This window comes from Manis javanica, chromosome 10 (genome assembly GCF_040802235.1).
Source record: "Manis javanica isolate MJ-LG chromosome 10, MJ_LKY, whole genome shotgun sequence".
NCBI classification, from domain to species: domain Eukaryota; kingdom Metazoa; phylum Chordata; class Mammalia; order Pholidota; family Manidae; genus Manis; species Manis javanica.
Window position 1 is genome coordinate 71,360,374 of NC_133165.1, and position 27,084 is coordinate 71,387,457.

The 27,084-nt window shown below is 35.6% G+C and overlaps 1 long non-coding RNA gene and 1 pseudogene across 1 annotated transcript in view; both read right to left on the bottom strand.

Annotated features, from left to right (window-relative positions):
* The window catches only part of LOC140843748 (uncharacterized), a 297,778-nt gene that overhangs the window by 219,292 nt on the left and 51,402 nt on the right, over positions 1-27,084 (bottom strand). The window lies entirely within an intron of this gene.
* On the bottom strand, positions 13,673-14,367 carry LOC108407645 (SIN3-HDAC complex-associated factor pseudogene; annotated as a pseudogene).

The following is a 27,084-nucleotide window of genomic DNA, read 5'->3' on the forward strand; positions in this document are numbered from 1 at the left end:
GAATTAAGAGGCAAAGCACCCCAACTGTTTCATTCAACAAAGACCTCTTCTGTGACTCTGGGAAGACTGTGCAAACTGTTATGCTAAGTATATAGCAAAGAAGCCAAAATGAAATTTTATTAAGAGCTCACATTTACAAAATCCATTTGGTAATAGTTAGAGATATTCTTCCATTTCCTAAGGATCAAGAACTTTCCCAGTTTGCTAAACAACCAATTGGCAAGTGTGAGAGTACTACAGAAATCTGATTCCAATCGTAAGGCCAGTTTAGTTCACAGCAGTTGAATAGTTGATATCTGATTGGTCCTTAGCAGACAGCTAGGGACCAATCATGAAATAAGTACTACTTAAGAAAAAAATAATTTGGAGATATAAAAGCAATTTTGCAAGGCATGATTCATGTAATATTAATTCTGCAAAATGTTTTTATCTTGAGAAGCTATAAAAATGTTCAGATGCATTTGAATAGACCCAGATTTCACAACTGAAGAACAAATCAAGCAGTAAGTAAAAACAGAATGGTTCTGTTATTTTGTGGCATCAGGACATGGCATCCTCATAAAGACCAAGGAACGTAACACTTGTCTTAAATTACACCATCCATTATGGCTGACTCAGCCTGGTTTTAACAGAATTTTGTCTTTGCCATTAGCTAGGCAAATGTCATTGGAAAACTTATTTCATTTTTCCAGATTTAAGTTACTGAATCTATAAAATAATGGTGATTTGTTTCTTCTATATGAATATTCTGAATTTGACATAAGGAATTTCATTTGAAAAAATTAATCATTCCTTGAGAAATAAAGAAGGAAGAAAAATACCGAAGTGCTTAATTAGTTATTAAGACTTATATATTGGATTTTTTAAACATAATATATTTTGACAAGAAAAAAATGATTATATTGCCTGATGACAATCATCAATAAACTAATCAGAAAGACCCCCCCACCCCAATAAAGAATCAAATAGAGTAAACAAAGAACAAAACCATTATGCGATTGGTTTTGGGGAAAGCAGGACAATAAATGTGAGAAGATACATATATAAAGAGGGAAAGGAGTGGTTTTCATTATTGTTGTAGTCAAGGCTTGGGTTAACAAGCACCAAAGGAATCACTCTGACTCAAAAATCATCGTACCTAAGTCACCATGAATATATGATCCACAAGAAAGCTTGAGGCCAAAGCCTTGCTTGCACTGTCTGCCTTGTACCCTCAGAATAAAAAGCTACCACATGAGCTTTGGCTAGGGTAGAAAATTGGTGGAGGATTCAGAATCCTAGTAGGTCTCAGAAGATATAGATAAAATATATCATAGCATGATTGAACCTGATTTCCAATCATAAAAATTTAGAGAGGAAAAGGTCATTGTAGGATTCTGTGCTTTACTTTAAATGATTAACCTACTTATAAGAAGTTGCTTCATACCAGAACAATTTCATTTATTATAAATACTCAATCTTGGAAATGCCACTTACTAATTCTATGATATAAATGAGATGTATGGAATATCAGGCTGAATATTTAAACAAATCATTTCAGGATGATTATCCATTATGACTTAGTGGTGAACTTTCTTGTTATGAGAAGAAGCTAACTGAAGACATAATCATTGAATTATTAATCCAACATAATAATCATTCAGTAGGTGGGGTAGAAAGATTTTGATAAGAGAGAAACCTTTTATTAACTGTAGTAAAGTTGCATGGTATTTTTAACCTCTTTTGTGATTTTTTGAAAGATTTTATATTTTACTTAAACTCAAGTACCTAAATGCAAATCTGTGGATTATGACAGTTTAGAGGTTTATGAAATCCCTGAATAGTTTATATGGCTACCCAAAAGAGCTTTGGGGCCAAGATGTACTTTAGGTTGACATTCTATGTAGTCATTTATATTATGATGAAGTGGGTCTACAAAGTATGTAGCAGATGAGAAAAAAATCTGATTTTTTTTTTTTGGAGTGACATCCCTTTATATCTTTTTATGCCCTTACCCTCTGAGGTTACCCAGCTTGTCATGGCAATAAATAGCTTCTACCTCCTGCTATGCCATGCTCAGTGGGTGCTTAGTGAGGTCAGAAAACTAAACAAACAACAAAAGAATGAAAAGAGAACATTTTTATAAAAAGGAAAAAATGTTAGAAACAAATGGAAAGACAGAGATGGTCTGTTTATGGTAGTATTTTGCAAGGCATGCTTCATGTAATAGTAATTCTGTAAAATATTTTTATGTTGAGAAAATTCATGGAAAAAATTGTCATGTTCAAATACGTGTGGAAAATCTGCATATGTTAACAGATTCTAAGACATAGTTGCATATGCAGTGCTCTCATTATTGAAGAGAAAAAACTGATTTAACTTTGCTTAGCTATGTGATTCCCAAATGGGTGTGATCATGGAAGTCTTTCTATTATCCAATTCTTATTAAGTGGCTTGTCATATCAGGGTTCTGTAAATCACATTTTGGAAAATTGTGGTTTGGATTAGAGAATCAAGTGCTGATTCTCTTCCAAAATGAAAATTAAAAGTTAAATACATTAAAAAGATAAACATTTTATATTTGGTTTCCTCATGTACATATATTCCTTATTTAGAAAATTAATAAAAAAACAACTATCAGTGAATCCATGTCAGCTAAGCTTGGACTCCTGCCACTCTTTGGGGCTAAATATTTTCATCCCTTGGATTGAAATTAAAACATAACTGAAGGACATCAAAATATATTTATTTTATCGCTACCAAATATACTGCCAAGTGGACTATAGCTATTACTCCATTGTGCCCAATTTCTGCAAGTATCCCTCTGGTCTTGTAACTAAGAGAAGAAAGCATAGCTTACTAAGAGAATGAGGCTAAGAGAAGGATTTTATACTGCTAAAGCCAAATAATCTGTGAATTTAACTAGTCAACCTTACCAACAGTGTGAGGAAGTGTTTGACACTCATTAATTTTTCAGAGCAGAAATTGTGGACCACTGTGACCTTAAGTCATAAATTTCAGATCTCATTTGGAATACAAAGGGCTTCTCTCAATTCTTTACACAGAAATAAGAAAGGCAACTTAGCATGATATCTAACAAAGGGTCTTGATTTTTTTAGATGTTATGTATTCTCTCTTAATTTAGATATTTATCTGTTTTCTGAAATGACTACCCTGATCTTGGTGTACAATGCATAGTGCTAAAGGATTGTTGATACCTTCTGCCACACATGAGAAGAAACCATGCATGTATGGCATAATCATGATGACAAGAAGATGGATGCATAGTCCTTAATGCAGTTACAGTCCAACAGAAAAGATGAGCAAATTAAATACATAATTATAATATAATTAGTTAAATGGAAATAGATTTATGTGCACAGTGTGAGAATGGATATGAAGATTAGACACATCTGAACTACATCTTAAACATGATTTAGAAATAGGAATAATAAGAGAGATGAGAAACCACACCATTTGTGCCTAGGGAACTATTAAGTATAGAATCCAAGATAAAAGTGACAGGAAGTAGGCAATTATAAAATTCAGGAGGTTGACTATTAAATGTTCTTTTTCTAGGTGAGTGGGTTAACTATAGTACCTCATAGTACTGGGAACACATAAATAGGTTTAGAGAAGATGGTAAGTTTATTGCAGAATGTTTTGTTCAGGAAACAGTAAAACAGGGTAAGAGAAGTCTGGCTTAATATTGATAATTTTCATCACATAGGAGGTAACAAAAAATGTGAGAGAGGATTAGATAACCCATAAGAAATGAGTTGGAAAAGACTTAGTAAAACCATTTTAATGTGAAGGGATCCATAGATAATATTACATGTAATTGTGAATTATTTTAATATTACATATAGTGGTGTTTTATTTCCTTATATGTAAAAAGGAAATAAAATATATATTATATATTATGTAACCCTTTTAAGTATGTTTAGACTCAAAAATTAGCCTTTTGATATTGCTCAAATAATTTTTATATTTGTAGAAAAGAAAACACCTACTATTTGAATACTTTGAGTATTACTATTGATCCCACAAACTAGGAAGATAATCAAAGTCCTACTCCTACTTTCTTTTCAGTATGAACAGGGAAATTCTAATATTTGAAATGCAAACTGTCTTCCATTTGAGGTGATATTTTATGCAGGATATTTTGTAAATTATATTGAATTGTTACTTCTGTATTAGTATGATTTCTTCAGTGTTCTTGATCAGGATAAATTTTCTTACACTTTTCAGGACTACTGAGCTACAGCATTAGATCTATTTATTTTAGGAGGGAAACATGACATAACAGAGACCATGGACTCTGATATTTGAAAAACCCAAGCTCAAGTGATAAGCAACTTTTAGGGTTAGAAAACATACTTAAGCCAGGGGGATTAAAGATGGCAGTGTGAGAGGTTAGACAGAGGCCTCCTCCCCAAACCACATATAATATAAAAATATAGTTAATACAACTAATCATGAAAGAGCAACAGGAAAGAAGGATATGCCACACTGCATACACATGGAGAAAAGAAAACAACGCACACAAAAGGGTAACGCACCAAAGCTGTGATCTGGTGGGACACCACTCCTTCCACCACCCCAGCTCACTGGTGGGAGGAACAGAAACAGAGTGGGGAGGGGTTGGAGGGCTAGGACTGCTGAACTTCCAACCCTAGAGATCTTCTCTGCAAGCATGAACCTACATTGCATGGTGCTCTGGAGATTAGTGGGATTGGAAAGCTAAGACAGGAGGAATAATTGGAGAAACTGAGATTCCAGGTGCTTATGGAAAACAGGGATATACAACCGGCTGCTATGGGACAAAGGTCTGAGAGACTTCCTGACAGCATGAGGGTTGCTAAAGTGGCAAGGATTGCACAGAACCTCCTGCTCAGGGGAAAGGACAGGTGGACAAAATTATCTGGGCACACTCTGCCCAGCAGGTGGGGAACTTTCAGGAATTTCAGGCACATCATCTTCCTGGCTGGCTACGCAGCTGTGAGGCTCCTGACCATGATATGAAGCTTGTTGTGCCTTCCTCTGGGCTGGCATCAGTTTGAAAACTGGCATGCCCCACCCTGGTATCAGACCAGCCAGAAGGAGGCCCCACTTACAGCAGCTACAAACACAAAGCATAGAGACTTACAGCTGTATGCTTGGTGTACTGGTTTGAGCAGAAGAGACAGCCACAGTAGCTACTAAGCAGGAAACAGCTCTTTCCTCCCACCAGGCACTAGTGCCTATCCCCTGTGATCCTCAGCATAGCTCCATGGGGTAAGCAGCTCCAGGAATTAGAGCTTCTGGAAACATCAAAGGAACCTGGTTCAACCCCAGATCCCATAAACACCAGAGAAAGGGTGAAGTGAAACTGAACTCATCAATCTTCCTGAAAGAGATTTCAAAATAAAAGTCATAACCATCCTCATGGAAGTACAGAAAAATTTACAAGAATTCAGGGATGAATTCAGGACTGAGATTCAATCATTAAGAAATACAATATCTGAAAAGAAACATACAATGGAGGGATTTAAAAGCAGATTTGATGTAGTGGAGGAGTTGGTAAGTGGCAAAGAAATTAGAGAAGATGAATACAAAGAAGCTGAGGCACAGAGAGAAAAAAAAGATTTCTAGGAATGAAAGAATATTGCGAGAACTTTTGTGTGACAAATGCAAACAGAACAGTATTTGCATTATAGGGCAACCAGAAGAAGAAGAAAGAGAAAAAGAGATAGAAAGTGTCTTTGAGGAGGTAATTGCTGAAAAATTCCCCAGTCTGGGGAAGGAGATAGTCTCTCAGGCCATGGAGGTGCACAGATCTCCTAACACAAGGGACCCAAGGAAGACAACACCAAGACATATAATAAATAAAATGGCAAAGATCAAGGACAAGGACAGACTCTTAAAAGCAGCCAGAGAGAAAAAAAGATCACAAACAAAGGAAAACCCATCAAGCTATCATAAGACTCCTCAGCAGATATCTTACAGGCAAGAAGGGAGTGGCATGATATATTTAATGCAATGAAGCAGAAGGGCTTTGAACCAAGAATACTTTACTCAGCAATATTATCCTTTAAATTTGAAGGAGGGATTAAATTTCCAGATAAGCAAAAGCTGAGAGAATTTACCTCCCTCAAACCATGTCTAAACTGTATTTTGGAAAGGCTGCTATAGATGGAACTGCTCCTAAGGCTAAATAGCTGTCCACAGAGGAAATAAAACCACAGCAAACAAAGTAGAACAACTAATTACTAAGCAGATGCAAAAGCAAATCAACTACCCCCAAAGACAGTCAAGGGATAGACAGAGTACAGATACCTAATATATAAAGAATGGAGGAGGAAGAAAAGGAGGAAAAAAAAGACCTTTAGATTGTATTTGTAATAGCATTCTAATTGAGTTAAATTAGACTGATATACAGTAAGGAACTTACCCTTGAACATTTGGTAACCACAAATCTAAAGCTGGCAGTAGCAATAAGTACATACCTATAGATAATCATCCTAAATGTAAATGGTCTGAATGTACAAATCAAAAGACAGAGTCATTGAATGGATTAAAAAAAAGACATATCTATATGCTACCTACAAAACAATCACTTTAAACCAAAAGAAATACACAGACTAAAAGTGAAGGGATGTAAAAAGATATTTCATGCAACTAATAGGGAGGGAAAATCAGGAGTTATAATACATGTATCAAACAAAATAGACTTAGAAACAAAGAGAGTAACAAGAGACAGAGAAGGACACTACATAACGATAAAAGGGTCAGTCTAAGAAGAGGATATAACCATTATTAATTTGTATGCGCCCAACACAGGAGCACCTACATATGGGAAACAAATACTAACAAAACAAAAGGAGGAAACAAAATATAATGTATTCATTTAGGACAATTCAACACACCACTCACTCCAAAGGACAGATCAACTAGACAGAAAATAAAAAAGGAGACAGAGGCATTGAACAACACATTCAAACAGATGGACCTAACAGACATCTACAGAACACTCCACTCAAAAACAGCAGGATATACATTCTTCTCAAGTGGACATTGAACATTTTCAAGAATAGATCATACATCAGCACACAAAAAGAGCCTCAGTAAATTAAAAAAGATTGAAATGCTACCAATCAGCTTCTCAGAGCACAAAGGTATGAAACTAGAAACACATAACACAAAGAAAATGAAAAAGCACACAAATACATGGAGGCTTAAAAACACGCTCCTAAAAAACCAATAGATCAATGACCAAATAAAAACAGAGATCAAGCAGTATTTGGAGACAAATGACAGCAATAATTCAACACCACAAAAATCTGTGGGTCACAGCAAAGGCCATGATAAGAGGGAAGTATATTGCAGTACAGGCCTACCTTAGGAAAGATGAACAATACCATATGAACAGTCTAAACTCACAATAACAAAACTAGAAAAAGAAGAATAAATAAGGTCAAAACTCAGTAGAATGAGGGACAAAGTAAAGATTAGAGCAGAAATAAATAAAATCCAAAAAGAATAAAATAGAAAGAATCAATGAGAGCAGGAGTTGTTTCTTTGAGAAAATAAACAAAACAGACAAACCCATAGTGAGACTCATAAAAAAAACAGAGAGTCTACACACATAAACAGAATGAGAAATGAGAAAGGAAAAATCACTACAGACACCACAGAAATGCAAAGAATTATGAAAGAATACTATGAAAAATTATATGCTAACAAACTGGACAATCTAGAAGAAATGGATAACTTTCTAGAAAAATACAATCTTCCAAGGCTGACCCAGGAAGAAACAGGAAATCTTAATAGACCACTTATCAGCAATTAAATTGAATTGGTAATCAAAAAACTACCTAAAAAGGAAACTCCTGGACCAGATGGATTCATCACTGAATTTTATCAAACATTTAGGGAAGACCTAATACCCATCCTCCAAGTTTTCCAAAATGTAGAAAAGGAGGGAATACTTCCAAACTCATTCTTTAAGGCCAGCATCACTCTAATACCAAATCCAGGCAAAGACACCACAAATAAAGAAAATTACAGTCCAATATCCCTGATGAACATAGATGGAAAAATACCCAACTAAATAAGGGCAAACTAAATTCAAAAATGCATAAAAAAGATCATCCATCATGATCAGGTAGGATTTATTCCAGGGATGCAGGATGGTACAATATCTGAAAATCCACCAACATCATCTGCTATGTTGACAAAAAGATGCAGAAAAACCACATGATCATCTCCATAGATGCTGAAAAAGCATTTGACAAAATTTACCATCCATTCATGATAAAAACTCTCAACGAAATGGATATAGAGGGCAAATACGTCAACATAATAAAGGGCATATATGACAAAAACCCACAGCCAAGATCACACTTAACAGCAAGAAGCTGAAAGCTTTTCCTTTAAGACAAGAAAAAGACAAGGATGCCCACTCACACCACTTTTATTCAACATAGTTCTGGAGGTCCTAGTGATGGCCATCAGGCAAGACAAAGAAAGAAAAGTCACCCAGATTGGCAAGGAAGAAGTTAAACTGCCCTTGTTTGCCCATGACATGATAATTGCACATAAAAAACCATAAAGAATCCACTCTAAACTACTAGATCTAATATCTGAATTCAGCAAAGTTGTAGGATACAAAATTAATACACAGAAATCTGTTGCTTTCCTATACACTGATGATGAACTAGCAGAAAGAGAAATCAGGAAAACAATTCCATTCACAATTGCATCAAAAAGAATAAAATACCTAGGAATAAACCTAACGAAGAAAGTGAAAGACCTATACCCTGAAAACTACAAGACACTCATGAGAGAAATTAAAGAAGATAACCAATAAATGGAAGTACATTCTGTGCTCATGTATAGGAAGAATTAATATTGTCAAAATGGCCATCCTGCCTAAAGCAATCTACAAATTCAATGCAATCCCTGTCAAAACACCAACAGCCTTCTTCAACAAACTAGAACAAATAATGCCAAAATTATTATGGAACCACAAAAGACTCTGAATAGCCAAAGCAATCCTGAGAAGGAGGAATAAAGGTGGGGGGATTACACTCCCCGACTTCAAGCTATATTTCAAAACCACAGAAATCAAGACAATTTGGTATTAGCACAAGAACAGACCCATAGAACAATGGAACAGACTAGAGTCTAGATATAAACCCAAGCATACATGGTCAATTAATATACCATAAAGGAGCCATGGACATACTATGGGGAAATGACAGCCTCTTCAACAACTGGTGTTGGCAAAACTGGGCAGCTACATGCAAGAGAATGAAACTGGATTATTATCTAACCCCATACACAAAAGTAAACTCAAAATGGATCAAAGACTTCAATGAAATTCATCAAACCATAAAACTCTTAGAAGAAAACATAGGCAAAAATCTCTTGAATATGAACATGAGCAACTTTCTCCTGAACAAATCTCCTCAGGCAAGGGAAACAAAAGCAAAAATGAACAAATGGGTCTACATCAAGCTAAAAAGCTTCTGTATAGCAAAGGACACCATCAGTAGAACAAAAAGGCATCCTACGTATGGGAGAATATTTTTTGTAAATGATGTATCTAACAAGGGGTTAACATCCAAAATATATAAAGAACTCATACGCCTCAACACCCAGAACCAAATAACCTGATTAAAAAATGGGTGGAAGATATGAACAGACAATTCTCCAAAGAAGAAATTCAGATGGGCAATGGGCACATGAAAAGATACTCCACATCACTAATTATCTACATTAGGGAAATGTAAATTAAAACCTCAAGGAGATATCACCTCACACCTGTTAGGATGGCCGCAGCCAGAAGACAAGGAACAACAAATGCTGGCAAGGATGAAGGGAAAGGAGAACCCTCCTACACTGCTGGTGGAAATGTAAACTAGTTTAATCATTGTGGAAAGCAGTATGGAGATTCCTCAAAAAACTAAAAATAGAAATACCATTTGACCCAGGAATTCCACTCCTAGGAATTTACCCAAAAAAAACAACTTCTCAGATTCAAAAAAACATATATACCGTTACGTTTATTGCAGTACTTTTTACAATAGACAAGATGAAAGAAATCTAGGTGTCCATCAGTAGATTAATAGATAAAGAAGATGTGGTACATATACACAATGGAATATTACTCAGCCATAAGAAAGAAACAAATCCTACCATTTGTTATTATAACAATGAATCAAAACTGAAGGAATAAAACAGCAGTAGACTCACAAACTCAAGAAGGGACTAGCAGTTGCCAAATAGGATGGGATAAGGTAGAGTGGGAGGGAGGGAATAGTGGATTGAGGTGTATTTTGATTAGTACACATGGTGTGTGGAGGGGGAAGGGATCTCGGAGAAGACAGTGTATCACAGAGAAGGTAAGTAATAAATCTGAGGCATTTTACTACACTAATTGGCAGTGACTGCAATGGGGTATGGGAAGTGGGACTCAAAAATATTGGTGCATGTAGTAACCACATTGCTTTTCATGTAAAACCTTCATAAGAGTGCATATCAATGATATCAGTATAAAAAATTAACATACTTAAGCCAGTGCTCAACTCTACCTGTGCACAAAAAATTTAAAATATGATTACAAAATAGAACACTTTTTTCAAGGGTCTAGATGTTTCCTCCATTCTCCTTTATAATTAATACTCATCCTCAGAATTCAATTATTCTGACATTTATAACCACCCATAACTACTGTTGATTCTTCAAATTCATATAAATGGAGTTATGTGATATATTCTCATTTGTGTCTTACATCTTTTGCTCAAAATAGTATCTATGAAATTAATTCACATTATTCTGCATATCAGAATTTCACCCTTTTTTATAGGTGAGTATTCTATTGGTTGACTATCCTATTCATTTTTCTGTAGATAGATTTCTGGGTTGTTCGTAGTTTGGAAATCTTATGAATAAAGCAATTGCAAGCATTCTTTTATGCCTGATTTTTGAGGATCTATGTACTTATGGATTTTGGGTATATCAGCAACAGATTTGCTAAGTCATGATATAGGCATATGTTTAACTTTAGTAGGTAGAGTTTTCCAAAGTCCTTTAATCAATTTACAACTAACTAACCAGCTGTGAATATGATGTCCAGATCCTCCATACCTTGTCATATTAATATTGTACATCCATTATATTTAAACAATTCTGGTAGGTGAAGAGTTGTATTATCAGGGAGGAGTTAATATTTTTTCTCCTGATAGATGATGTTGAACACATTCCATATTCCATATGCATTTTGGGGATTTGCATATTCCTTTTTATCAAATCCTGTTCACATCAATTTATTTCTTCCAAGATGTCTTGATTCTACCTTCATTCCTGAAAGATATCTTCACTGGATAGAGAATTCTGGGTTTAGAGGTCTTCTCTTTCTAGCCTTCATGGTTTCCAATTGGAAGCCTACAGTGGTGAGAATTATTTTTGCCTTATAGGTAAAAGTGCCATTTCTCATTCAGAACTTTGAAGATTTTTCTTTTTCTGTCTTTAGGTTTCAGACGTCGAACTACACTGTTGATATCTTTAGGTTTATCTTGTTTGAAATTTGCTCAGCTTCTTAAAATTGTTTCTGTCTTTCACCAAATTGGAGGGGTTTTCACACATTTCTTCAAATACTCTTTCAGACCTATTCTCTTTTTATTTCCTTCCTGGATTCAAATGACACAAATGTTAAATTATCTTTCATGATCTCACTGGCTCCTGTGGTTCCATTTTGCTTTTACTTTTTTCCCACTCTGTTTCTCTTTGTTCTCATTGGGTGATTTTTTAAAAAAAAATTTCTAAAACTAAATTTATTCAATACCCTAGTAAAAGTTTTGATTATAAGTATCCAACAGTATAAAAAGTACAAAATAGATTTTCAGATTTCTAATATATTAATACAAAGTGCATGACTACATACAATACATCCTACAGGCAGAGAGAGGTGGAAGGGGAAAAAGAAGACTGTGGTTGAGGTCTAGTAATAAATAAATAAATACAGAAATAGAGAGATCCATATTATAGTATATTCTACCACCAATACTGCAGCCAAAGTGTACAAAAAATTTTTTAAAACCTTTTCAAAAGAACTCAGGAGGAAGATGGTAATGGCTGGGACTCTTGGAATACACCTCAAAGGCTGTAGGAGAGCCAGCTGGACTCACTGTGTAGTCTGTGCATATGGTGGCTTGTAGTTTTTTCCAAAAGGAAGGAAATACAAAATTTTAAGTTCAGATTAAGAACTATAGAACTACAGGGTGCCCATAAAAAGTGGCTCACTCCTTATTATTTATACCATCCAATTTTTAAAATCCAATTTCAAAAATAAGCATTGAGTCATGTTATTGTAAGGCAGGCTGATCCTCCCTCATGAAATCTGAATTGGGGATATTACTGGTCCTGAACTTTTAGAAAAGAGGCAATGAGAGTACTCTGGTTTGGGTTCAAGTAAGAGACTCTTAGTGATGACTTCAGTCTCATAGAGCTCCACATCCAGGATTTATCACCTTGTAGCTCAGCATCAGGACAAAGCCTGACTAAAAGCCAAACCAAAAGTAACCCACTCAGCATTCACACACACCTCTTTTCTTTTAGTAGAATTAAACTTTAATATAGTGAAAAATCTCCAAAACCCTAATAGGCTAAAACAAGTCAAACAACCACTCTACACAGATAAAACCTTCACAAAGGTCAACTGAAGTAATCCAGAACTAAAACTGAATTGTGCAGATTTTCAATGAAGTCACTGGTCATGTAACACAATCGAGTCAATTATTTACACACTCAGCAAGCCCTCTAAGAAATGTGCCCCATGAAGCATTCACCTTTTCACTTGTGCCATTCTGAAGAGTTGCACACAGTGTTTCTCAGATAACATTTTTAATAGAGTGTGTTCTCTACCATGTGGTGATGCTTTGGTACTATTCAGTTAGGACTGCTCATCCTGAAGGCTTGACACTTCCCCAAGAGGAACTCTGATTCTGCTTTAGAAGTTTCATAAAAGTCTTTATCAAATAACAGCATGGAGGGAGGTGACACAGGATGCAACATATACAGTCAAGTTACCTCTCTGTATGTTTAAAAATTACTCCTTCAAGGTTTTTGCAAAAGAGCTTAGTCTGTCCTGCTTTTAATATTCAGTAGTATAGGTTTGAATCATCAGAACCTAGGCAAGACCTTATTATTTCAAAATTATTAACTACCTCTAGGGGCAAGTCCATGTTACCAAGTTATGACGAATTTATTACCATGAGGGAAAACAAGTACAGCCAGCCATTTTTTTAAAATGCCCTAACCACTGCTTCTCAATATAGAAAAACTAAAACTATGTAAGTTTATCATACAACAAATCCCATCTCTGTCCCCTGAAATTCCCGTAGTTTCATTCATTAGAAGGGGATTTTTTAAAAAAAGACTTAAAGAGCACTTTAGAGCACTTTACAGCAGCATTCAGCTTTCCTATGAAATACTAAGCATCTTAAATATTATGTATACTTTTTTTCTTTCAGTAAGCTTCAGAGTTTGTGGAACTAGAAGACAAATAACCCATTCAACACTATTCTAGAAATTGTCTTTTGGCAGAATAGCAGGTAATCCAGGTTAAAAATATAAGGATTTTGTTGCTCTGTTTCCTTTCCAAAATATAGATGGGTTTCTGGTTCCCTTTCTGCATACACCTCAGTACCTACTCCTGGGGGGAGATGGGCAGAGGCTCTGGGCCCTGCTCCTCCAGCTTCTCGGCAGCTGCCTCCTTATTTGCTGCAGCAAGGCTTGAGGAGATGTGTGTCGATGAGGACTTCACCAAAACGGCCTTTAGAGATAATCCCACAACATATTTTCTGTCTTTTCCAGTATGTGAGATCTAAAAAGGAAAAAACGGGCACTCTGTTAGAGCCAGAAGCCATCTCTGTATCTGAGCCATCATCTGACTGGTTACTGTAACAAGGAAACTGAGCGGGAGTGGCATTTGAGGAGGTACTATGAGCATCAGAATTGTGACGTTTAAATTCCTTCTGCAGTTTACTGATCTGGTTGCTTTTTATCCTGTTTCCAGACAGTTTTCACTTTCTTTGGTTTCAATGTAGTCTTCAGACTGGGTCCTGCCCTTGCATCTACCACATGATTCCAGTTTTTTTTTTTTGATCCTGCTGGCAATTTCTTCCATCTTTTGACAAGCAGGACACAGGCATTTACAGATGTCTCCTGAACGAGTCTCATGCAACCCAAAACAACTCTGGAAGTCCTTTTCATAGCGTTTACTGTCGGTGAATCGAGAACAGGAGGACTTAGCTCTGCAAATACAGCAGCCCTCTCTACTCCGGTACATCTTTGGCTTGTGAAAACCAAACATCTTCTCTTCTGAGCAACAGTCTGCGGGCCCACGGTGGCGGCGGCCAGGGAGACGCACCGAGGCAGCAGCTGGAAACGCTCCCTGTAGGCTTGTCGATAAACAAACTCCTCGGCTCGCGAAGAAAGTTCGCGCGAAGGGCCGCTCGCCGGGGCGAGGGCCACGCGAGGCGAGCCGCCCGCCTCACCTGCGCCAGAACAACGGGCTGGGCAGGCCGCTCATTGAGTGATTTCTATTGTTGCACCTTCAAGTTCACTGATTTTGTTTCCTCTGTTTTCTCCATTTTGCTGTTGAGCCTATCCATTGAGTTATTTCAGTTAATGTGTTTTTCCATTTTAGAATTCCCATTTGTTTCTTCTTCCTATCTTCAATTTCTTTGCTGAGACTTTATATTTCCTTGCCAAAACTAATTTTTCTTCATTTGTTTCAAGCATGTTCCTAACTGCTCATTTAAACATTGTTTTTGATGACTGCTTTAAAATCTTTGCAAGATAACTCTAACATATGTTATCTTAGGGTTGGCATATATAGTCTTTTTCATTCAGTTTGAGATCTTTCTGATTCTTGGTACAATGAGTAATTTTGTATTGAAATCTAGACATTTTAAATATTATGAAACTCCGGTTTTCATTTAAACCTGCTGTGGCTGACTTGCTCTGACATTGCTCTGGCAAGGGAAGGGTGAAGTGCCACCTCGGTCCTACCAGAAGAGAGTAGAAGTCTAGGTCCTCCATTTGGCCTCTATTAGTACCCAAGGTTAGAAGGCACTCACTATTATTGTGAGATGATAGGAGTTGTGGCTCCCTGCTAGGCCTCTACTACTATCCCTCTGTCTGGGAGGGGTAAGTTCTGCCTTGTTTCTGCATCTTACATAGCTTTCACTTACAGGAGGTTGCGGGAGGGAGGGATGACTTTGTTGCTGCGGGCAAGAGTGAAAGTCTTGACTCTCCAGAGGCTTCCTGTAATGCTTTCCTAGGGGGAGAAGGAAGAATATTACCTCACTCCTGCCAGGTGTAAGTGGAAATCCAGGCTCACCACGTGGTCACCGTCAGTACGATGTGGCGTCCTCACTGCCATCTAGAGGGAATGAATAACTTGGCTCCCAGTTCAGCCTCCTCTGACACCATTACTGTGCAGAAGGGGAGGGAGGTGGGTGCACCTTCCTGCAGCTGCACTTGAAGATGACTGAGGCTCCCAATCTGCCTTTGGGGGCTAGGGAGGGGTGGTGCCATGGTCTTCTCTATGGTGTTTTTCCTGCAATAAAGTGTTTCCTATGAAGAGTTTCTTCCTGCTACAGAGCCAACTTGTTTTGGTTAGAAAGTGCAGGTATTTGGGGGCCTTTTATTTCTGTCTGTACCTATTGATGTTTCTAAGTTGTTGCCTTCCCTAGCTCCAAGTCTGGGATATATGAGATAAAAAGCAAACACAGGAAACTCATCATTGTGTCATTCCTCAGGTCCCAAGGTCCTATGCTGTCTGCTTTTCTCTCTTTACTTCTCAGAATATTTGTTTTGTAGATAATGTATAATGTGTAGGTTTTAATTGCACTTAGCCAGAGGAATAGAGAAAAATATGTAACTAAGTTTACCCTGTCTTCCCAAAATTCCCAAAGAGCTGGGGGGGTTGGGGGGAGGGAAATATATATATAATTATATGAAACATAAAATAACATATATATTCCTACCAATAAAATGTTTCTTTCCTTAGAACATGGAGTACATAGTACATGTTATTTATCCTTCATTGTACAATTAGTGCAATTAGTTCACCAAGATGGAACATTCTGTCAGTCATTGACAAATTTCTTAGTTCTCCTCTAAGAACAGTTATCTTCAATGATAAACTAGTTCTAGTATATTAAGAGGTTTTTTAATAAAATATACTTTATTGCAAATTTTACAACTATTGGGATAATTATTGATAATATAAACCTGGTAATACTGAATATATGTTGCCTTCTTGGAATTAAATGTTACTTTTGTCATGGTATGTTTTTCTTTCAGTATACTGGTGAATTATATTTAAAAATATTTAGGATTTTATTGCATTGGGACTTAAATTTGATTGTGTTATATGGCTATAGGGTTGATTCATATCATAAAGAGTTGAAAAGTTTTACAACTTTGCTTATGCTCTCAAATAGCAAAGAAATAAAGATTTGTTATTGTTTATTGTGTGTATACATACTCATGTGCACACATACACAGATAGTTGCATTTCTTGTCTAAGTGAAATATAATAGTACACCCATTTTGCCATTCCTCTTTTTCAGCAAGTATTCACTTATAAGTAAGAAGGTAGCCCTAATTCCTAGCCTTGAACAGGATGGTTATATTTAATGAGAGGATAATTATTTGATTTCTCAGCTGATCATGATTACTGAAATCAATATAAAATAAACTCCTCAGTCCCTCCTGGACACGTTCCTCACTCAAATTGAGGCAACCTCAAGATTCTAGACACCAATCCCTGATTCTTTCTTGATTTATTTGGCTTTATGACTTCCTAATTTTTTGAGGAATATTTATATCATAGGTAAGGATCAGCCAAAGACTCATAGCCAAATGGTTTTGAATAACAGTATTCTACTTCTGAAAAATCTATAATAAAGAGACTCAATAAAAGTGATGGAACCCACCAGTAAGAAAAAATCTGCATGCCAGTTTACTCCATAAGTCTCTGATGTCCTTTCTTGATAGCGCTCTAGAGGACCCAAGTCAGACTTAGGATTTTATGTAATTCAGAGGTCAGAAGTCAGAGGTGACAGAGACAGGAATGGATTGGGAGATCTACTTAGTTCACCTCTCAGCAGAGAGAGATTTGCCTGACACATCAGAAAACAAAATGAAACAAAACACTTCTCTGCAAAGTATATCTCTGGCAAACCGACATGCATTTTCTTTGAGGAAAACAGTTGATTTGGATTGCTTATTTTTTTGTTATTCCTGACATTGTTTTGAAAATTTCAGCTTTTAGGTCTCCCTAAAAGACCTTTCAAACTGACTCAGGCCAAGGCCACTACCTCAATTATGGTCTGTCCTTCAATATGAGCTCTTATTTTCCCAATTCTTGTTTAGTAACTCAGCTTCTGGTGACAGACTATTCTGGGCTGGTCAAAAGTTTCCATAAACCCTGAGGTAAAAGGCTACATTACTTTGCCTCCAAGGAATTTGGATGCTGCCTTTGAAATCTCATATCAGAGACTGATCCACAACTAGCAGGAATCCATTCTGAAGGTTAATCTCATACTATTTCATTTAATGAGTCACACTATTTCATTTAATAAGTGGAGAATGATATTCCATCTCCGAAGAGTCTTTTCCCATCTATTGTTCTACTTTCCACTGCAGCATGAACATAACTTCCATGACTCCCAGTGTTTAACTGACAGAGAAGCTGCTTCTAACAAAATTGTCTCACCTGTTCCTAATGTTGGGTTTGTCTGGTCAAGTCAGGTTGATCATCCTTCCCAGTAAGAGCTATAAATGTAGTTCAGTGAGATAATTAACTTGACCCAATGTCACATGAAGTAAACAGCTGATCCCTTATCTTTGTTATCCAAATTATTTTTGTTAACCAAATTATTTTTAGAAAGAATCTCAACCTGTAGCACTTCACTAATAACTTTTAAGAACTGCCTATATTTAAATACCATGACAGTTTGTTTGAAACAAATTATCAGAACACAGCAGTTTTCAGACAAAGGGAAACAATGTAACTTCTCTGAAGAATGTTGTCTTGCTTAGTGTGCACTGAAAAATCTGGGGCCATAGTGCAGTTGTTCTGACTGAAAAATAGAAACTGAATCCTGTAACATCCATGTAGATGAGACTTGCTGGGTTTGTGACAGTTGGGTATCCCACCTTACACTTATAGAAATGTGTCATAGAGGGACAAGGAAATCTCTGCAGTTTGGTCACTGGTTGTCTGAATATACACATAACCAAAGCTAGTTATCAACTGCATTTTTTTTTAAGTTCTCCCCTGGGAATTGTGTCTTGAAATTGTGTAGTTGAAAGCTTATATGGTAAAGGGACTGGTAATGGTATGTAGGATTCTGTAAGGAAATAAGGAATTGAGGGCAGGCCCCTGAGAATAGTCTGTGGTGACATACGAACACAATTATGTTCTCAAACTGACCGCTGAGAATCCATGAACCAAGGAGTAAGCTGTAAAAAGAGTTGGTGCCCTTTTGCTGAGAGCCTTGGTTCCTCTGCTACATTTCATAGAGCAGCTCAAATAGAACAAAGAAAGACAAACATGCACACAGAACGTGTAACCAGTTCAGAGAAGAGAGGTTAATTAATAGCAGAGATGGTAAGGTTACACTGAAATCCAAGAAAAAGATCTTCTTAAGGACCCACTAAAAAGCATAGTATGAAAGGATCATAAAGGGCAACAGGCACACACAGTGGAGAAAAAGTTAGATTTTGTTATGTTATAGAGTTTATTTTTAAAGAGCTACTAAGATGTGACCACAAAAAATATACACAGATATCTTTAACCCCAGAGTTCATATCTTGCCTGTAAGATTACACTAGTGAATTAGAAATGACATTTTTCGTTAAAATGTTAACTTTATCAGCTGCTTCTCTGATAATTATTCTCTTCTCGTTTTTCAATTCTGTCAGTCCACAGTGTGTTCATTTATTATCACACTAGTATTTCCTTATCTGTCTCAGACATTTAAACAGAAATGATACAAACACAGTTTAAATTACACCTATAAGTTGTATTATTTTGTTAAAAATCTGTAACATTTTTTTCTTTGACAATTCTTCGATTACTTTCAAATTCAGAAAACTCCGCTGCCCTAAATATGTCATTTTACAGTATCTTTATAATATATAATACAACATTATTAACACTGGTTGAACCTTATTATGACATCATTAGTGCATCACCTTAAGTGTTCACTTGTGTCTTAATTTGAAAATATATTTTATTTATAAAAGTTTATTTACTCCATCAGATTGTCTTGGCAAACAAATGCAAAAGGATGGAGGAAAATGATAAAGTAAACAATACTGCCTATTTCTGACAGAATACCTGAAAAGTACCTTTTGAGTAACATATTAAAAATATAGAATTCTTGAAGGTAATAATTTATTCAAAGCCATTACAAGCACTGTATATTTTAAAATTATGCATGTGACAAAAAGAACAGAAGAAATGATGGCATCTGTACTTCTACTCAACAACGTAGGAAAATAGGAAATTGCCAAAATGATATCATTTTTCTTTTCCACATAACATATTAAAAACATTACAGGTGCATAGAATGCCAACTGAAATCTCTAAGTTTATTTAGCATTATTACATATCTATCAATTAATTATATAATTGAGAACTAAATTTTGTATATGTATATGAAATGTGTTCAGCTAAATATCTCCTAAATGTGCAGCACTCTTAAAATATCTATAATATATAATGTATAAATATTACCTATGGAAACAATTTTAGAAGGAATTTTATTTCAATTTCCTCACACAGAAAATAGTAGTGGGAAGTTCGAATAGATTTTAAGTTACTGAAATATTTTTAAAAGTCATGAAATGGTCAACACAAGACGTTTCACTTTATATAGACACTAAAGCAGAATGTGGTATGTTTGGACAGACACAGAACACAGGTGTTCATGGCATTCAATTTTGACTATCTATAGGATCATGGGAGTATTGACTATAAATATTGATATAGAATTACATGCTTCATAATGCTCTTAATAACATTTGAAGAAATACTTTCATTAAGAAAGAACATTATTACAGGAAATTATTATTTGAGAACTAAGTTAAGGCTTTGGATTGAACCATGTTGACTGTCTAAATAGTAGAGTCATAAAGAAGAATTGATGCATATACAGCAATATAAAATGATGATGATAATAACAACAAAGATAAAAACATTCCGTATGCCCAAGCCTTGCACTGAGCACTTTAGATATACTGCCTCATTTCATCTCCATGAAAGCTGTATAAAAGAAGGTACTAACAATACCTCCTATACCTCTTTATTTAGATATTTTTTAAAGTTCAGACTAAAACTATCAAAGATACAGAGATACTATGTGCCAAAACCAGGATACGAATCCAATTCTGCCTGATTTTACAATGCTATACAGATATTTATCATCTAAAATAATTTTAAATTTCATGTTTCATTATATGTGGTAAAATTTTATTTGCAAAAAGCAAGAGAATAATCACATAATGAAGGATGGTGTTACCTACGGGAGGGAGGAGGAGAGGATAGGATAGGGAAGAGAACATAGAGAGTTAATATTATTGTCCATCTTCTGTTTCTTAGCTGGGTGATAGTATCATGTCTGTTCTATGCTTATTACCAGTACATGGTATCTACTACTTATAGAGAGATAGATCTCAAATAATATCATTAAAAATATTTCAAATTTTTACCAAATTTTCTTAAAAGTCCACTTAGATAATATAAAGGATACAATGAGGGCTGACTAGGCCCATGTAGAACTTTGTATTCAAATTTCTGTATCTATGAGAACAAATGAGAAAAGTATTATCCTTTCCAGAAAGTTGGCTTAATCAGGCTTATTTATGACCTTACTGGAATATATTATTATGAAACCTAAAAGAAAGTATATATTTATACATGATTTGATTTTTATTTGCCTCATACACAATGCAAAAAAAGGATTTGCCTATGACATCTTACACAATTTCTTCATGAGTGTTTAGTGTGGAATTTACTGATTGACAGCAACAAAAAAAAGAAAACTAACAGCACTCTTACTGGCCTTCAAATGGATTATTTTGTCATGCAGGCACACAGACAGACACACACACACACACACTCTCACAAATGGCAGCACTGTGAACACAGAACAAAAGGAGTTATTGATGCATAAGGTAAAAGTAGCTGAAAAATTACATCATAGCAGGCTTACTCCATAACTCTTGCTAACTAGTTCTGTAGACAAACACAGTATGTAGTGAAATGCAGGACATTGGCATATAGAAAAACCTTTTCTCAAATGGAATCCTTATATAAACTACAATAAAATATTTAGCTCTTCATCTTCAATATCTTTTGGTGAACTTTTAAGCTCATGACTAAAGGTTTTGTTAACTTATATTCACTACACATGTGTAGCAGAAGATAATTTCAAGAAGATAAAAAAAATCCTTAGATTTCTCTGCTGGCTAAATTCATCTCAGATATTTATGTCTGTAATTGTAAACATATAACAAAACTGATATTTTTTTAGATATTAAACAAATTATTGGTAATCACTTAAATGTGAAATAAAGCAAAGCAAATTACAACTATAACTTTATATTAAAGTTTTAAATTCCCTACTAGATAGGTAAGAACTTCACAAGTTGTTTCTATACACATTTGAGCATAAATAAGAAATGTTATATGTATTCATATCAACTTAATTCTTCAGGAAATTTTCAAGAAACAGAATAATTTAACAGCTATATTGTGATTTTATTTTTATTACCATAAATCCATTGTGGTGTTGAGGAAAATAAAACCTTAATCACAATGAAAGTATGGAACTCTAAAGACTGGCCTCAGATTTATGTGCAAATTGAAAAACAGTATTCCCCTTCCAATGACTTGCACTTTCTACCAGGCTTGTCTAACAGGCAGTATTTTCATAGACAACTCAAGGAGAGAACACACTGCTTTGCATTTTGTAAGTAATTCAAAACTTCACATTTCATGTACCTGCACCTTGTGCATTTTCAGATTCCAAGATATAAGCTCCTTCATAATGTTTTAAAACATCTCTAAAAACAGTGAGATTGTAGATTCATTAATCATCTATATGTTATGAAATCTACCTTCTTTTATTCTCTTTGCATAAGGAAATTTTGTAGCCCACTGACTCCAGTTTTCTAAGTAATCAATACAGGTTTTCAGCTGTAACCACTGCCATATTCCCATTTTTAATTTTGTCTTAAGAACTTATAAAACAAAGCAGCAGTTTCTATATCTCTTTAACTACCTTGAAAATATGGCATACATTTTATTTTCCCTCTAAGTTGTTTCTTAATACTAATACTTTATAAAAATCACTTTTCCCTTAAAACTCTGCTGTTCAGTATGGTACCCACAAGTTACACTAACTATCTAAACTTAATTTTAATTACAATTAAACAAAAGTTAAAATTTAGTTCCTCACTGCTTTAGGCACATTTTAAGTGTTCAAAAGCCATACATGGCTCATGGCTATCATACTGGACATGCAGATAATTTTTCATAATTACATAAAAAAGGAAAAAGATGTTAAAAAACAAGGATATACACATATGTGTGTGTGTCTGTGCATGTGCCTGTTTGTGTATGTATACATATTTATTCATTTATTTATTTATTTAATTTTTTTCTTTCTTTCTTTACTTTTTTAATTAATTTTTTTTTAAGAACATTGTGCTTACTGGGCTCTTCCCTACCCCAAGTTCCCCCCACAAACCCCATCACAGTCACTGTCTATCAGCATAGTAAGATGTTGTAGAATCACTACTTGTCTTCTCTGTGTTGCACAGCCCTCCCCTTTCCCACACCCCCCACATTATACATGCTATTCATAGTATCCCCCTTCTTTTTCCCAGCCTTTATCCCTCCCCACACTCCCATTTTTCCCAGTCTCTTTCCCTTTGGTAACTGTTAGTCCATTCTTGGGTTCTGTGATTCTGCTGCTGTCTTGTTCTTCAGTTTTTCCTTTGTTCTTATACTCAACAGATAAGTGAAATCATTTGGTATTTGTCTTTCTCCACCTGGCTTATTTCACTGAGCATAATACCTCTAGCTCCATCCATGTTGTTGCAAATGGTAGGATTTATTTTCTTCTTATGACTGAATAATATTCCATTGTGTATATGTACCACATCTTCTTTATCCATTCATCAACTGATGGACACTTAGGATGCTTCTATTTCTTGGCTATTGTAAATAGTTCTGTGATAAACATAGGGGTGCATCTGTCTTTTTTAAACTGGAGTGCTGCATTCTTAGGATAAATTCCTAGAAGTGGAATTTCTGGGTCAAATGATAAGTCTATTTTGAGCATTTTGAGGAACCTCCATACTGCTTTCCACAATGGTTGAATTAATCTACATTCCCACCAGCAGTGTAGGAGGGTTCCCCTTTCTCCACAACCTCGCCAACATTTGTTGTTGTTTGTCTTTTGGATGGTAGCCACCCTTACTGGTGTGAGGTGATATCTCATTGTGCTTTTAATTTGCATTTCTCTGATAACTAGCAATGTGGAGTTGTCTGTTGGCTATCTGAATTTCTTCTTTAGAGAACTGTCTATTCAGCTCCTCTGCCCATTTTTGAATTGGATTATTTGCTTTTTGTTTGTTGAGGTGCATGAGCTCTTAATATATTTTGGATATCAAGCCTTTATCTGATCTGTCATTTATGAATATATTCTCCCATACTGTAGGGAACCTTTTTTGTTCTATTGATGCTGTCCTTTGCTGTGCAGAAGCTTTTCAGCTTGATATAGTCCCACTTGTTCATTTTTTATTTTGTTTTCCTTGCCCAGGGAGATATGTTCATGAAGAAGTCGCTCATGTTTATGTCTAAGAGATTTTTGCCTATGTTTTTATCTAAGGGTTTTATGGTTTTATGACATACATTCAGGTCTTTGATCCATTTTGAATTTACTTTTGTGAATGGGCTTAGACAGTGATCCAGTTTCATTCTCTTACATACAGCAGTCCAGTTTTGCCAGCACCATCTGTTGAAGAGACTGTCATTTCCCCATTGTATGTCCATGGCTCCTTTATCGAATATTAATTGACCATATATGTTTGGGTTAATGTCTGGAGTCTCTAATCTGTTCAACTGGTCTGTGGCTCTGTTCTTGTGCCAGTACCAAATTGTCTTGATTACTATGGCTTTGTAGTAGAGCTTGAAGTTAGGGAGAGAGATCACCGACCCCCCTTTATTCTTCTTTCTCAGGATTGCTTTGGCTATCTGGGGTCTTTGGTGGTTCCATGTGAATTTTTGAACTATTTGTTCTAGTTCATTGAAGAATGCTGTTGGTAATTTGATAAGGATTGCATCAAATCTATATATTGCTTTGGGCAGGATGGCCATTTTGACCATATTAATTCTTCCTAGCCAAGAGCATGGGATGAGTTTCCATTTGCTAGTGTGCTCTTTAATTTCTCTTAAGAGTGTCTTAAGTTTTCAGGGTATAGGTCTTTCACTTCTTGGGTTAGGTTTATTCCTAGGTATTTTCTTCTTTTTGATGTAATTGTGAATTGAATTGTTTTCCTGATTTCTCTTTCTATTGGTTCATTGTTAGTGTATAGGAAAGGCACAGATTTCTATGTGTTAATTTTGTATCCTGCAAATTTGCTGTATTCTGATATCAGTCTAGTAGTTTTGGAGTGGAGTCTTTAGTGTTTTTTATGTACAATATCATGTCATCTGAAAATAGTGACAGTTTGACTTCTTCTTTACCAATCTGGATTCCTTGTATTTCTTTGTTTTGTCTAATTGCCATGGCTAGGACCTCCAGTACTATGTTGAATAACAGTGGGGAGAATGGGCATCCCTGTTTTGTTCCCGAATGCAAAGAAAAAGCTTTCAGCTTCTCGCTGTTCAATATGATGTTGGCTGTGGTTTTATCATATATGGCCTTCATTATGTTGAGGTACTTGCCCTCTATACCCATTTTGTTGAGAGTTTTTATCATGAGTGGATGTTGAATTTTGTCGAATGCTTTTTCAGCATCTATAGAGATGATCATGTGGTTTTTGTCTTTCTTTTTGTTGATGTGGTGGATGATGTTGATGGATTTTCAAATGTTGTACCATCCTTGCATCCCTGGGATGAATCCCACTTGGCTGTGGTGTATGATCCTTTTGACATATGTTTGAATTCGGTTTGCAAATATTTTATTGAGTATTTTTGCATCTACGTTCATCAGGGATATTGGTCTGTAGTGTTCTATTTTGGTGGGGTCTTTGTCTGGTTTTGGTATCAAGGTGATGTTGGCTTTATAGAATGAGTTTGGGAATATTCCATTCTCTTCTATTTTTTGGAAAACTTTAAGGAGAATGGGTAGTATGTCTTCTCTGTATGTCTGATAAAATTCCAAGGTAAATCCATCTGGCCCGGGTTTTTTTTCTTGGGTAGTTTTTTGATTACTGCTTCAGTTTATTTGCTGGTAACTGGTTTGTTTAGATGTTGTGTTTCTTCCTTGGTTAGTCTTGGAAGGTTGTATTTTTCTAGGAAGTCGTCCATTTTTCTAGGTTTTCCAGCTTCTTAGCATATACGTTTTCATAGTAGTCTATAATAATTCTTTGTATTTCTGTTCGGTCCATCATGATATTTCCTTACTCATTTCTAATTCTGTTGATGTGTGTTGATTCTCTTTTTCTCTTAATAAGTCTGGCTAGAGGCTTATCTATTTTTTTATTTACTCAAAGAACCAGCTCTTAGTTTCATTGATTTTTCCTATTGTTTTATTCTTCTCAATTTTGTTTACTTTTTCTCTGATCTTTATTATGTTCCTCCTTCTGCTGACTTTAGGCCTCATTTGTTCTTCTTTTTCCAATTTTGATAATTGTGACGTTAGACTATTCATTTGGGTTTGTTCTTCTTCCTTTAAATATGCCTGGATTGTTATGTACTTTCCTCTTAAGACTGCTTTTGCTGCATCCCACAGAAGTTGGGGCTTTGTGGTGTTGTTGTCATTTATTTCCATATATTGCTGGATCTTCATTTTAATTTGGTCATTGATCCATTGTCTATTTAGGATTGTGTTGTTAAGCCTCCATGTGTTTGTGAGCCTTTTTGCTTTCTTTGTATGATTCGTTTCTAGTTTTATACCTTTGTGGTCTGAGAAGTTGGTTGGTAGAATTTCAATCTTTTTTAATTTACTGGGGCTCTTTTTGTGGCCTAGTATGTCGTCTATTCTGGAGAATGTTCCATGTGCACTTGAGAATGTGTATTCTGTTGCTTTTGGGTGTAGAGTTCTATAGATGTCTATTAGGTCCATCTGTTCTAGTGTGTTGTTCAGTGCCTCTGTGTCCTTACTTATTTTCTGTCTGGCGGATCTGTCCTTTGGAGTGAGTGGTGTGTTGAAGTCTCCTAAACTGAATGCATTGCATTCTATTTCCTCCTTTAGTTCTGTTAGTATTTGTTTCACATATGCTGGTTCTCCTGTGTTGGGTGCATATATATTTGTATGGTTATATCCTCTTGTTGGACTGAGCCCTTTAACATTATGTAATGTCCTTCTTTATCTCTTGTTACTTTCTTTGTTTTGAAGTATATTTTGTCTGATACCACTGCAACACCTGCTTTTTTCTCCCTGTTGTTAGGATGAAATATCTTTTTCCATCCCTTGACTTTTAGTCTGTGCATGTCTTTGGGTTTGAGGTGAGTCTCTTGTAAGCAGCATATACATGGGTCTTGTTTTTTTATCCATTCAGTGACTCTATGTCTTTTGATTGGTGTATTCAGTCCATTTACATTTAGGGTGATTATCGATAGATATGTACTAATAGCTATTTCAGCCTTTAGATTCCTGGTTACCAAAGGTTTCAGGTCACTTTCCTTACTATCTAAGATTCTAACTTAACTCACTTAGTATGCTGTTACAAACACATTCTAAAGGTTCTTTTCTATTTCTCCTCTTTTTTCTTCCTCTGTCATTCTTTATAATTAGGTATCAAATTCTGTACTTTTTGTCTATCCCTTGATTGACTTTGGGGATAGTCAATTTAATTTTGCAT